This window comes from Papio anubis, chromosome 17 (genome assembly GCF_008728515.1).
Source record: "Papio anubis isolate 15944 chromosome 17, Panubis1.0, whole genome shotgun sequence".
Classification (NCBI taxonomy): domain Eukaryota; kingdom Metazoa; phylum Chordata; class Mammalia; order Primates; family Cercopithecidae; genus Papio; species Papio anubis.
This window is the reverse complement of record NC_044992.1, coordinates 37,457,552-37,472,000: the sequence shown is the minus strand read 5'-3', so window position 1 is coordinate 37,472,000 and position 14,449 is coordinate 37,457,552. Positions and strand designations below refer to the sequence as shown.

The window sequence follows — 14,449 nt, the reverse complement described above, 5'->3', positions numbered from 1 at the left end:
TTTTTTCTTGTGGAGGGAGCTCACTCAACTGTAGGTAAGTTTTGACTGATCTGGGATAGTAGTAAGAACAAACTTCCAAGTGGCACCATCTTCAAGGTGCAAGCCCATTTGGGTGATGACCAGGTCTGGCATATTAAGAGGCCCTTCGTAGCACATTAGAATCACCTGGAGAGATTTTAAAATTTACAAAGCCTAGCCAAACCCCAGACCCATTAAACCTGACTCTCTGAGAATAGGACCCTGGCCCCTGTGTTTTAAGGATTCTAGGTGATTTCAGTGTGTAGCCAAGGTTCACTGCCATAGCCTGTCCTGGAATCCAGGTAACTAAAACTTCAGCAGATTACAAAAATCAAAAGTTACTTTCTTGGATGCATATATTCTTATAGCCTCAAAACTGAAGCTGCAAACTGAACAATGCTGCAGTCAGATACACACACATATTCCAACTGCATAACTTCCTTTAATACTACTTTTATTTTTCCAAATTTTTAGACTGTCCCTAAGTCCAGTTTCTTTTAAAAGTTAGTAATAATCCCACCAACTCACATTTACATAGAAGTTACAGTTTAAAGTTTGCATGTCATAATAACTTGGTGAGATAGGGCAAGCATTATTTCTATTTTGCATGTGAGAAAAAAACTAAGCCTCAGATAAGTTATGTGACTTCCCTGAGTCATGTTAGAGTAACTGACTCCTGATTTTTAAACTGGAGGTCCCAAATCCTGGGAACTCTCTCAGCTCTGGGCAAGCCAGGACAGGTGGTCACCCTGCACCTACACAAGGACTGAGCTGAGTCCTAGTTACCTGCTGTGAAGAACTGTAGAGGTTATCTATGCCAGCTCCTCCTTTTACTGGAAAAGGAAAAGACTTAGGTAAGTCTCACCCCTGCTGGAGCACCTTCTACTTCTAGAAAGATGTTGAGGGGCTTCCAGGGCACAAAGGAAAGAGAAGTAACTGTGTCTCCTTCCCCAACCATGTATGTGATACATTCATTCTCTGGGACTGGAAATTCCCAGACAGCTGTGTCAGCAATGAGATTTGTTTCATTGTTTTGCCTTGTTTTGTCATTGAGTTGTTATAGTTTAAGTTTATTATTTTTTAATACAGAAAAAAAGTGACTTTTGGGGGAGTGCAGAGTTCTATGAATTTGTAACACATGTCTAGTTATTTGACCACCACTATAATCAAGATACAGAACAGTTTTATCATTTCAAGTGCTCTCCTGCTATGCTTTTATAACACACCCTTCCCCACCCCAACTCCTGGCAATTACTGTTCTATTCTCCGTAACTGTAGTTTTGCCTTTTCGAAAATATAATATAAATAATCATGTATTACGTAACCTTCTGAGACGGGCTTCTTTCACCCAGCATAATGCCTTTGAGATTCATCCAGATTGTTGTGTGCATCAGTAGTTTGTTTTTATTACTGGGTTATATTTCATTACATGGATATACCACAATTTGTTTAGCCATTCACCCACTGAAAGTCATTTGGGTTGTTTCTAGGCTTTGGTGATTATGAAAAAAGCTGCTATCAACATCCACATATTGGTTTTTCTGTGAACATAACTGTTCATTTCTCTAGATGAAATACCCACAAGTAGGATTTCCAGATTTTGTGATATATTTGTTTTCTATTGCTGCCCTTAAAAATTACACAAACTTAGTGACTTAAGCGTTACAAATTTATTATCTTACAGTTTTGTAGGTCAGAAAGGTCTTACTGGCCTAAATTCAAATTATCAGCAGGATTGTATTTCTTTCTGGAGGCCCTCAGAGAGAATCCATTTAGGTTCAGTTCCTTGAGGTCATGGAACTTGCCTTTTGACCCCCTTTCTCCACCTGCACAGCCAGCAATGGACAGTCAAGTCCAGTCCCTTCATATACATCTCTTTCTAACCCTTCTCTCATCCTCTCTGACCTTTCTTCCATTATCATATCTCTCTCTCTGACCCAACCATGAAAGGTTATCTGCTTCTAAGGATTCTTGCTTAGATTGGGTCCACCCTGATAAAATTCAGGATAATTTCACGAGTTCAAAGTTCATACTCTTAATCACATCTGCAAAATCCCCTTTGCTTTTAAAGGTAACATCTTCATGTGATCTGGAAATTAGGGTATGAGCATTTGTAGGGGAGAGTGTTATTCTGCCTGCTTGTCTTTTCAAGAAACTTCCAAGCTGTTTTCTAGAATGGCTGTTCATTTAATATTCCCATCAGCTGTGTATGAGAGTTCCAGTTGCTCCATGCCCTTGTCAGCACTTGGTACTGTCAGTATTTTTTATTTTAACCATTCTCATGGTTATTTCATCATGGTTTTATGATGAAATATCATGGTTTATGAAATAGTGGTATTTCATCATGGTTTAAATTTGCATTCTTCTCATGGCTAAAGATGTTGAACAACATTTCATCTGTTTCTTTTTCATCTATTTATCCTCTTTGGTGAAATTTCTGTTCAGATATTTTGCCCATTTTTTAAACTGGGTTGTTTTCTTGCTGCTGGGTTTTAAGAGTTCTTTATACTGGATACAAGTCCTTTGTCAGATATGTGATTTTCAAATATTTTCTTGTCTAAATCCAACTTTTCCATATTTCACCTATATACCAGTTGCACACATACAATTTTCCTGCACCTCAGGCTCTGTTTAGGTTGGCCTAGACCACAGAGTGATCTGATTTGGGTTTCTAAGCCAGGGTTTTCAGATCTGAGAATGTCTCTGCCTTCTCCAAGTTATAGTAAATCCCAGATATCTACCTATCACAAATCTCTCCACTCCTATATTCCTCTTAGAGAATGCAACTTTTAATCTATTAAAACGTTTCATTTATAAGATCAAAGAATTTTAAAGGGAAACACTGATCCTTAAAAACATGGCATCTGCAACTCCTTTCACACTAATGTCCCTACATTCCAACAAACATTTTTTGAGTGCGGATGTGGCCTTCATAAGAGAACCATTAGGGGAGTCAAATGACAAGTCAGAATGAACTAGGAGGAAATTTGAGAACACTGCAGAGTAGTTCCTAAGCATGGGGAGAGACCTCTATACCACTGAATTATATAGATGTATAGATACCAAATCTACTTGGAACAGTGTGATTTTTGAAATCTAAAGACACCTGCTGATGCTCATAGCAGAAATGCTGAAAATTAAGCAGAGAGTGGAAATTTTATTGCAAGCCTTCTGGAAATTTTTGTCTATGTCTGTATAATAAGGCAGCAATCTGGAGCTGTCTTGAGAATTAACTTCAAGAATCTAAAGTTGACAGAAACCAGCCCAGGCTATTTGAAAATCATTCTCTTACTGCACCAAGCAGAGGAGTTTATCAGTCAGAAACCCTGCGGGAAATAGGATCCGTCACAGATGGTCCAAATGAAGGTGCTGCTCATAGATACGTGGTGAGGGGTCAAACAACAGGCAAGTGATGGTGAAGCACCCAAAAAGTAGCAGTAGGCTGGAAGCCATGTCTCTGCTTTTAGAGTTGGGGGACAAAGGAGAACATAATGTCACTGGAAACCACTGAGAATGAGACTGTAGAGGATCAGGCACCCTGCCAGAGCTGTAGTTGCAGAGGGATGCAGCTAGTATTGGAACATAGTGTCAAAGCAAGAAGGACAGAAAGGGATGGAGCCATCCCAATCTCCCATCCTCCCTTCTCCTTTGAGAGCTTCCCATTGCTAGAAGGAAGCCAACCCAGAAGCATTCAGCGGGATAACTCAGAGGAGGCAATCTATAGGGCTCTACTTCTTCCTGAGGCACAGACAAGATCACAGATGGAACTGAGGGGCAGGTGGGGAATAACTGGCACAAGAGTAATCCAGTGATTCTTGACGCATATGCAGGAGGAGGTCTGCTATCTGAGAAAGATGAGTATGGGTGAGTAAACAAACCATTCATTCTTTGATGGGTAATTATCGCCCACCTTCTAGGGGCACAGATGCTGCCCATGGATGAGATCCACGCAGTTCTTACTCTCACAGAGCTTACAGCCAGTCAAGAGAAGCAGAGAAGTAGGCAAACTCAGCACGGGGAGGAAGTAGGTGTGACAGACGCACATAGTGGAAGCATGTAACTCAGGAAAGAGCGGTCTGCAAGGGCTTCTTGGAGGAAGTCATGCCTCAACAGAAATGTAAATGATTAGTAGATATTGATGAGGCATGTGGAGAAGAGGAAAGGTGAGAGAGCCCCCTGAGTAATGGCAGGGCGATGAGACAGAGTGATGCTGTGGAGTGTTACACAGAGTTACACAGAGTGTAACTGTGTAACCAGAGCACATCTTCAGGTGGGCAACCGGGTGGGGACAATAGGAATAGCCTGAAATAAGTCTGGAGAAGTAAGCAGGGCTCAGATGCCAAAAGGCCTCATAAGCTATGTTAAGAAATCTGGACGTTACCCTAAGAGTAAGGGTGAGGCACAAAAGATCTTAAGTAGGGTGTGACCGTTAGTTTTATGTGTCAGTTTTACTGTGTTGAGGGATACCCAGATAGCTGGTAAAACATTTATTTCTAGGTGTGTCTGTGAGGGTGTTTCTGAAAAAGATTAGCATTTGAATCAGTAGACCAAAGGAAGATCTGCAATGTGGGTAAATATCATCCAATCCACTGAGGGCTTGAACAGACCAAAGGCAGAGGAAAGGAGAATCCTCTCTCCCTCTTCTTGAGATGGGACATCATTCTTCTGCCCTCAGACATCATAGGCCCTGGTTTGGGGGCCTTGAGACTCAGATTGGGCCTTCCACCAGCCCCACCCTCACCCTATCCCCACCTCCACCCTTAGTTCTCAGGCCTTAGAAGAGAGTGTCATCATTGGTCCCCACTAGTTCTCAGGACATCAGACTGGGACCAAATTACACCCCTGCTTTCCTGGTTCTCCAGCTTACAGAGGCGTATCCTGGAACTGCTCAGCCTCCGTCATCACACAAACCAATTCCCATAATAAATCCCCTCTTATCTCTGTACCTCTAGCAATACGTATGAAGATACTGATTCTGTTTCTCTGGAGAACCCTGACTGAAACACAGGGCAATGTCATAATAAGATTTGTTTTTAAAAACTCCCAGGTGTAGAGGACAGCTGAGCAAGGAACAAGAGTGGAGGAAATTTTCAGACTGGCCCCTTCTCTGGCTGTGACACCCTGGCCAGGTGTCTCAACCTCCCTAAGTCTAGCGCCCTCACCTGTTCAACAGCAATAATCAGGCCTGTCTTGCCTGCCTCACTGGATTATTGCAAGCAGTGAAGGGACATGAACAGGCTCTGGCAACCAGAAAGCCCAGTCGTAATTCCAAATAATGTGATGAAAAGAAAATGTGGCTGATATTGTTAATTTCCCAAGGAAATCTATGTAGTCCTCTGACTCATTTTGCAAAGACTGGAGAGGAAATGGAGAAGGAAGCACACCAGAGCCAGCACTTTGAAAGGAGGTTGTTCATTCCATCACTTTCGAAATACAGATTCTGCCCTCCTGGCTGTGTGGCACAGGATTGCTGTCCAGTAAATAGCAATTGATGAATGACTGAGTGGAGCTTTGTTTTGTTTTCATTTCTCAAACTCTCTTATGACCGCAGAGGGGAAAACTAAATCAAAGCCATATGCCTGTAAAAATCCCTCTGACATCTTTTATTGTAATGGAAGATGACAATGGTTATCAGAGCAGAAGGAACATGCCTGAGTGAAAGTAAATACCAAACACCTTTTGGGAAACAAAGCACCTCCTGGTGACCTTTGCAGCTGTTCCACTCCCTAAATTATGGCAACGTGGAGTTGTCTAATGACAGTCTAACCAGGATTTCCTCTTGTTTTCAAATGTGTGCCTCCTCTCTCTCCCTCGGTTGTGCAGAATTTTAAATGTCACAGTAATCACATTTTTCCCGAGGATAACGTGAAATATCATTGGAGCTTAATGGAGATGAACAAATGATCAAATTCAGATGTTAGTGATATATCATGTTAGAGGAATGAGATCTATTCCACAAGCTGCAAAGCCTCTAAATTTTGTTAACACAAATAAGAAATAAAGTAGCAAAAGCTACTATTTCTGAGTCCCTACCATGCACCCCACCCCGTTCCAAGTACTTTACACCTATCATCTCATTTAATCCTGACAGTTCTTCAGCATGGGCATTACTGTCCCCATTTAACACATAAATTCAGATAAATTCGTTGAACAACTCAAAACCACATGGCAAGTGGTTATGTGAATGTCCCCCATCCAAGCTATATGGCCTTAATAAAGTTACTTACCTGCTGTAGGCCTCATCTGCAGAATGCAAATATCGAAGACATCTCACTCATAAGATTGTGAAAGATTACATTAAATAAGTTATGTGTAGCACTTAAGTGCAGTGCCTGCTATACTGCAATCACTTATTGTATTAGAATTCTCCAGAGAACCAATAGGAGATACATAGATATTTGTTTTATACATATAAGGAGATTTATTGTAAGGAATTGGTTCACGTGATTATAGAGGCTGTGAGTTGCCATGTTCTGCCATCTGCAAGCTCCAGTAGACTCCAAAGAACTAGTGGTATAGTTCCAGTATGAGCCTGAAGACCTATGAACCAGGACAGCTTAGGAGATCCAGTTCAAGTGCAGGAGAAGACCAATGTTCCAGCTCAAAAACAGAGAGAAGGAAACCTTTCTTAGCCTTTTATTCTATCCAGGCCTTCAATGGAGGATAAGGCTTAACCTATACTGGGGAGGAAAATCTGTTTTACTCATTCTATCCAATCAAATGTTAATCTCACCCAGAAATACCCTCACAGACACACCCAGAAATGTTTAGTAGGATATCTGGGCACTCTGTGCCCCAGTCAAGTTGACATATAAAATCACACTAAATGGTGCTTTCTTAACATTATTATTGTGATTGTTATTAATGTAGATCTGGTATTTTACATCCGTCTAGCCCTTTCCACACTGCCCAAAACCAAAACCAATCATCAGTATAATCATAATGAAATCAAAGCTACATATAATTTTTTTCTTCCCTCAGGAAAATGTTCAACATCTTGCACATTTAATTCATGGCAAGAGTTACTACCACTGGGACTATTTTCTCTAATACTCTTGGGGAAAAGTGGAAATGCATGATAGCATTTCGGAAATAAAAGAATGTCTCATATTGATTCCTAGAGCACTGAAAAAAAAAAAAAGAAGGGGGCCTAATTAACAGCTTCTTGTCAAGCTTCAGACTAGACCTATGAGTATAGGTAACTAAGCAAAGAAGAGCTTAGACCATGAACTGAAGGAAAGCACATCCTCGGGCTGCAGGCATGTCATTAGACTCCCCTATATAAAACTAAACAAAAATGAGTTCAAATCTGAAGGCAAAAAGCTATATACAGTTGGTCCTTGAACAATATGAATTTGAACTGCATGGGTTCACATATACATGGATTTTCTCCCACTTCTGCTACCCATGAGATAGCAAGACCGACCCCTCCTCTTCCTCCTCCTCCTCCTCTCTGTATTCAAGATGAAGATAATGAAGATGAAGATCTTTATTATGATCCAGTTCCACTTAATGAGTAGTAAATGTATTTTCTCTTATGATTTTCTTAATGTTGTCTTTTCTCTAGCTTATTTTGTAGTAAGAATACAGTATATACTATATGTCACATACAAAATATATGTTAATCAACTTTATGTTATCAGTAAGGCATCCAGTCAACAGTAGGCTGTTAGTAATTAAGCTTCAGGAGAGTCAAAAGTTATATGTAGATATCTGACTGCAGCGGGAGTGGGGGGCAGATTGGCACCCCTAACCCTAGCATCATTCAAGAGTCAACTGTATATATCTATACCACACAATATTCCACGGCATTTTCCTTGACTCAGACTGATATCTCATTTACTAAGGTGCCCACTTTCTACCCACAACCTCCCTGTCCGGTGGTGGAGTGAGAAAGAGCTGAGCTTAAAATGAAGCCCTGTCACATACTAGCTATGTTACCTTGAGCTAAATACTCATCTCTGATGAGTTGCCTGTGCCTCCTCCTTTGGGCAAAAAACCAACTCAACAGAGTCATTATGAAGGTTAAGGAGGTGCCTGGCTCTATGTCTGGCACATGATAAGACCTTCGTAAATGTGAGCTTTCTTCCATTCTCTTTCTCCCACCTCCATAAGGAAAAATTAGTAATATTTTCTTAAATAGCTACTGTTTGGGGATGACTGAAAGATGGCATTTGTTCTTCTTTGCATAAGGAGAAAGCTAGAACTAAAAGAACTATAGGAACTTTTAAGTCCACTGGTCATCAAACCATACTCTATGAAGCCTTCTGAGGGAGTTTGAGGTTGGATGAGATTTCTGTCCCTGTTCACCACTCTACTTCAACCTGAGTTCTTTTTACTTGCTGTATGTATGTATTTAAGACCTTGCTTGAACAAAGGAATCCCCAGAAAATAATTGCAAACCACCAGTCTAAAAGAATTACAATTTAGAGATGAGGAAATGGAGACTTTACAGGTAAGGCGACCAACTCTCCAACCATTTGAGACAGAATCAGAATCAAAAGGCTGGTTTCAGAACTCTGAGACCACCATGCTTTCTGTCATTTTAAGCTGTAACATCTCACTATTACCAGTGTGGGAACAGTAATGTGGTATGACAGAGAGCCTCCCACATCACAGAGAAACTTAGGTTTGGCTCAGGTTTACACTGAGGGGAGTTTCCCACGAAGAGACTTGAGACAAGAGAAAACACCATTTCAGGTGTATCTCAGAGGTCATGGTGGATAGCACCTGCTCCATATGGCCTATAGAAGTCAAAATCCCTTTTAGGTTTCTATTCCAAGCCTTCATCCTACATCATGTCAACTGACACAAAACAATCCATTTTTTACTTTCTGCTAGAAAAGCTGAGTATACTTCAATTCACTAACATTTGGGGGAATGGAGGAGGAGACAGATGCAGGTTCACTTTACTAAACTCGTAACCTTACTCTATCACACGAGCAACCTATGTTTCTTAACCTTTCACCTTTGTTTCTTCTCAGCTCCTTCATCGATGATTGTCATATAAGACTCGAAATTCTTCTGCTATTTTGCAGAATTATCTAGTTTTTCTACCCTTCTTGAGTATTCAGAACTACCAAGGTGCTTAGCAGGTTTGAAAAAGTCTTCACGCTGTCAATTATCAACCTTCTTAGAATGTAGTTGTGATTATAGGTACAAATTTTTTAAATAAATCTTAAATTAAATTGTATTCTGTTATAGGAAAAACAGAGTCGCCTATGATATAATGAGAGGATAAAGCAGTAGTCCTGAATTTTTCCTACTCAAATTTCACCTTCCCTTTGGAGTGCTGTCAGAATTCTTTTGCTGCAATCTCATTCAGGCCCTGGAACATGTTATTTTCACCTTAAAATTCACAACCCAAGCCTGGACTGCATCCTTCTCCTCGGTTCCCATAAGAAGCAGAGAGAAAGGGAAATTTAATTTTTAAGATAATTAAATAGCATCTGAAATGGTGGACTAAGTAGTTGAAAACAACACTCTCACTGAAGACAATTAGAAAGTCTAGACTTAAAAAAAAAAAAAAATCTGCCTAAAGTCATTGGAAAGCTGAAAAGGCGATGAGAAATTGTAAGACTGAAATCTGAAAGAAGGTGGAAACCAATAGAGGTAAGTTAAACATTTGGGCCTATTTACCCTTAGGGTATCTGCTGATTCTAGAAGGGGTGAATAAGAGTATGAGTTACTGAACAGAAATTTTAACAGATTCATTAGTGTTAAAGAGACAAAAGTAGGAGTCCAGAGCCTACCAAAGGGGTACTGATAAATCTTTGGAACTTTAAAGGCTCAACATCCTATGAGTAAGGGTAAAGTGGAAGAAGATTAACCCTTGCAGAAACTGAAGACAAGGTTAAAATCATTTCAGTCCCAGAAACTGGATCAATATAACTCAAAGTTTCTAGTGCCCCTACTTATCTTCCATAAGCAAACACAAATTCTCTTTTTCTTTTTTCTTAATTTTCATAGTACCACATCCAGCACGTGGTCAAAAGAAACCAAGCACATGAGACGGCAAGGCAAGAATCAAGAGAAAACAGCAAAAAGAGAGTTCTAGATATTGGAATTATTAGTCACAAACTTTAGCAATTCTTATAAAGGAGATAAAAGACGAGATTCAAGATTTTGGCAGATAATTGGAAACCACAGGAAAGGGGATATTTTGGAGCTAAAAGATACAACCAAAATTAAGAACTCCATGAATGTGTTTAACAGCAGTTAGGCACAACTTAAAATAGGGAAATGGAAGAAAACATCCAGAATTATGCAAGAAGGAACAAAAGAATAAAAATACAGAAGAGACTAAAGGGCATATGAAGTACAATGAGAAGGGGTATTGTATAATTTGAGTCTCAGAATATACAGAGGGAAATAATGAATTAGAAGAAATATTTGAATATACATTGACTGAATTCTTACCCAAATTGATGTAATATATTAAGCCATAAATTCAAGAGTGCTTACAAACCCCAAGTAGGATAAATACAAAGAAAGCCACATCTAGTCACATCATAGTAAAACTTCTAATAAACAAAGACAAAAATAAAATATTAAAAGTGGACAGAGGCTGGGCACGGTGGCTCAAGCCTGTAATCCCAGCACTTTGGGAGGCTGAGGTGGGCGGGTCACGAGGTCAGGAGATCGAGACTATCCTGGCTAACATGGTGAAATCCCGTCTCCACTAAAAATACAAAAAACTAGCCGGGCGTAGTGGCGGGCGCCTGTAATCCCAGCTACTCGGGAGGCTGAGGCAGGAGAATGGCGTGAATCCGGGAGGCGGAGCTTGCAGTGAGCCGAGATCGCGCCACTGCACTCCAGCCTGGGAGACACAGCGAGACTCTGTCTCAAAAAAAAAAAAAAAAAAGCGGACAGAAAAAAAACACTGCTTACCAGCTCAACAGAAATAAGAGACAAAAAACAATAGAATTACTCCTACAAAGTACTAGGGAAAACAACAACAAAAACGTGGCTAACTTAGATTTCTATGTCTGGCAATAATAGCTTTTAAGAACGAAGATAAAATGAAAATCTTTTTTAGACAACAAAAGTCAAGAGAATTCAAGAGATCCATGTTAAAGGAAGTTTCTTAGAAAAAAAAATTACTCCAAATGGAAGCTTAAAGACGAAGGGAAGGATAAAAATCAAATAAAAAGAATAAATATGCAATTAGAATGCAATTAGAATGCAATGAATATTGGCTATAAAAAGCAATAGTGATTACATCTCATAGTGTTTTAAATATCTCTAAACTTATTGATAGGCAGCAACAATAGCATATAAGTCAAAAGGAGGGTAGACTTCAGATATTCTAAAGTCCTTGCACTTTACATAAAGAGGGTAAAAACTACCAAGTAGCATTAGTCTTTAATGGGTAATGGATGAATGTTGTAATCTCTCGATCCACCACCATAAAGTTAGTAAAAGTTAAAAACCAGAAAATTCAACTAACATAAAATAAGACAAGAGGCTGGGCACAGTGGCTCATGCCTGTAAACCCAGCACTTTAAGAGGCTGAGTTGGGAGGATTGCTTGAGCCCAGGAGTTCAAGACCAGCCCGGGCAACATAGCAAGACCCAGTTTCTATAAAAAAAAAAAGAAGAAGAAGACAAGAAACAAGAAATATATACATACATTGGTTGACATAAGTAGAAAGCTCACATTAAAATGATAGATTCAAGCCAAATAGATCAGCTATTGATTAAACGTAACTGGACTAAATGCTTCCATTGTAGGCAAAGATTGTCAGACTTTATAATTCAACAAAGGTCAACTATAACCGTGACTCTTGTTCAAAAGAGTCATCTCAACAGCTATAACTGTGACTCTTGTGAACAAGAGTCATCTCAACATGAAAATATTGTAAAAGGATATAAAAAGCAAATGAATTTTGAGAGATATACAGTGCAAAGAAAAACTAAAAGAAAGGTAGTATCACTAAATTAACAGAAAAAGATACACCTGAAGGCCAAAATTGTCACAAATAAATAAAAGAGAAACTTGATAATAAAAAATGGTTTAATTTGCCAGGTAGCTGTGGTAATTATACATTTATGTGAACCAAGTAATATACACGCTTATGTTATTATTTCAATATCTTACTAAGAGTTTTTCATCATATTTTGCAGTATAAGCAGACAAAAATAATCAAAAAAGGTACGGACAATGTGAACAACACATTTATAAATGTGACCTAATTGTTATCCTACTCAACAATTGTAAAATACACTTTTTTTTTCAAATACACATGAAGTAGTTACAAAACTTGACCATATCCTGGGTCATAACACAATTCTCAACCAATGTCAAAGAGCTGAAATCACCTCATCTGACAAATGATGATTTTGTTTCTTCCTTTATAATTGTGTAACTTTTATTTCTTTTTCTCGCCTTATTAAGTTGTTTAGTGAATTATTGGAAAGAGGTTGTAGAGGGCAAGTCTGATGCATTCCCAATCTCAAAGAGAAAATGTGAGTTAATTTATAACGAGAAGAGAAATTTAATTTTTACTATTTTTTAAAAAGCTATTATCATAATGTGTAACACATGCACAAAAATGTACCAAATATAAATATGCCAATCAGTGAATCATCACAAAGAAAACACTTGTATAAGCATCACACAGGAGAAATACAACTTTCTAGCACCCTTGAAGTCCCCTTGAGCTCTTCCTTTTCTCCAAGGTAACCAGTATAGTAACTTCTGAAAGTATGTATTCCTTTCATCTGCTTTTAAACTTTATGTAGATGGAATACACTATGTATTCTTTTACATGTCTTTAAAAAACTCTACATTGCAACATCAGAAAAATATAAGCTGAGGAGTATTCTTTAAAGTAATCTCTGGTCTTCAAGGGTGTTAACATCATAAAAGTCAGGGGAAAACTGAAGAATTATTCCACAGCAAAGGAAAGTAAAGAGACCTAACTAATAAATGTTGTCTTGGATTAGCTCCTGGACCTATGCAGACATTATTGGAACAATAGGCAAAAATTGAAGGGGGTCTGTGGATTAGATGGTATTATTGTACTAATATTAATTTCTAGATTTTGGTGATACTTTGGCTGTATGAAAGATTGTTTGTTTGTTTGTTGAGATGGGGTCTCGCTCTGTCACCCAGGCTGAGTGCAGTGGTACGATCACAGCTCACTGCAGCCTTGACCTCCTGGGCCCAAGCCATCCTGCCACCTCAGCCTCCTGAGTAGCTGGGATACAGGCACGTGCCACCAGGCCAGGATAATTTTTGTATTTTTTGTAGAGATGAGGTCTTGCTTCATTGCCGAGGCTGGTCTAGAACTCCTGGGCTCAAATGATCCGCCCACCTCATTCTCCCAAAGTGCTGGAATTATAGCCACCTGGCCACTATTATTTTCCTCTTCCTCTTCCTCTTCCTCCTCCTCCTCCTCCTCCTCTCCTCCTCCTCCTCCTCCTCCTCCTTCTTCTCATACGGAAGTATTACAAAGCCATGGGGCATTATGTGTGCAACTTGCTCTCAAGTGGGGTGTGTGTACATGTGTGTGCACATAGAGGGGAAAAGAGAATATAAATTATAAGGTACATGAAGTAAAATGTGAATAAGGAATCTCTGTGGAGAATATATAAGAGGTCTTTATATTATTTCAAAATTAAAATGAAAAAGCATTATAACATGAGCAACTTCCCATGGTATTAAAAATTCACCTGTCTTCAAGGTGTTCATAGTCAAAGACCGGAGTGGAGAGAGCCAGTGAGTACTGGGCAGTGACATCTGCGGACCAAGTACTCTGATAGGGCAAAGCACTTACTGTGTGTGCCAGGACCACAGAGGAGACAGACTCAACGCATCCACTCAGGGCATGGAGGCTTCCTCACAGAATGAATGCTTGACCCAAGCCTTACAGGTGGCAATAATCTGGAGAAAGATGAAAAGGGTGAACTGAGCAGAGTGAACATCATATTTAAAGGCACAGAGAAGGGAGAGAGTCCAGTGAGTTTGGGAAGCTGTAAATGGCTATCCATGACTAGGGCCCAGGATCCATGTGTGGAGGCACCAGAGCATGAAGCAGCCTGTACTTTATCCTGAAGATGATGGTGCATAACAGGGTGTTAGATCTACAGTGGACATAACAATTATCTATACCAACCCCTTCCATACATTCTCTATGAAATAGAGGTTTTATCACCACTATGCAATTACTTGTCTACAAACCCTCCACGTGATTGCTGACACTTAACCATACATTAGTTTATGACCACAAATATAAATGAAAAAAGTAGCTTGGGATAAATGCATTTTTTTTTTTTTTTTGAGACAGGATCTTGCTCTCTCATCCAGCCTGGAGTGGATAAATGCATTTAAATAGTGAATGCCATAAAAAGAAATATTCAGGAGGAAAACAATGCATGGAAAGAAAAGCTCTAACTATATTTCAAGTTAACAAATATAGGAAAAGCGA

At 39.4% G+C, this 14,449-nt stretch overlaps 1 long non-coding RNA gene across 2 annotated transcripts in view; it reads right to left on the bottom strand.

Annotated features, from left to right (window-relative positions):
* Positions 1-13,991, bottom strand: part of LOC103878774 — a 47,841-nt gene extending 33,850 nt beyond the window's left edge. For both annotated transcript variants that reach the window (XR_639100.4, XR_004179427.1), the window contains exon 1: positions 13,799-13,991. This is a non-coding gene — a long non-coding RNA (uncharacterized LOC103878774). The remainder of the gene's footprint in view (positions 1-13,798) is intronic.
* Positions 13,992-14,449: the final 458 nt, after the last annotated feature.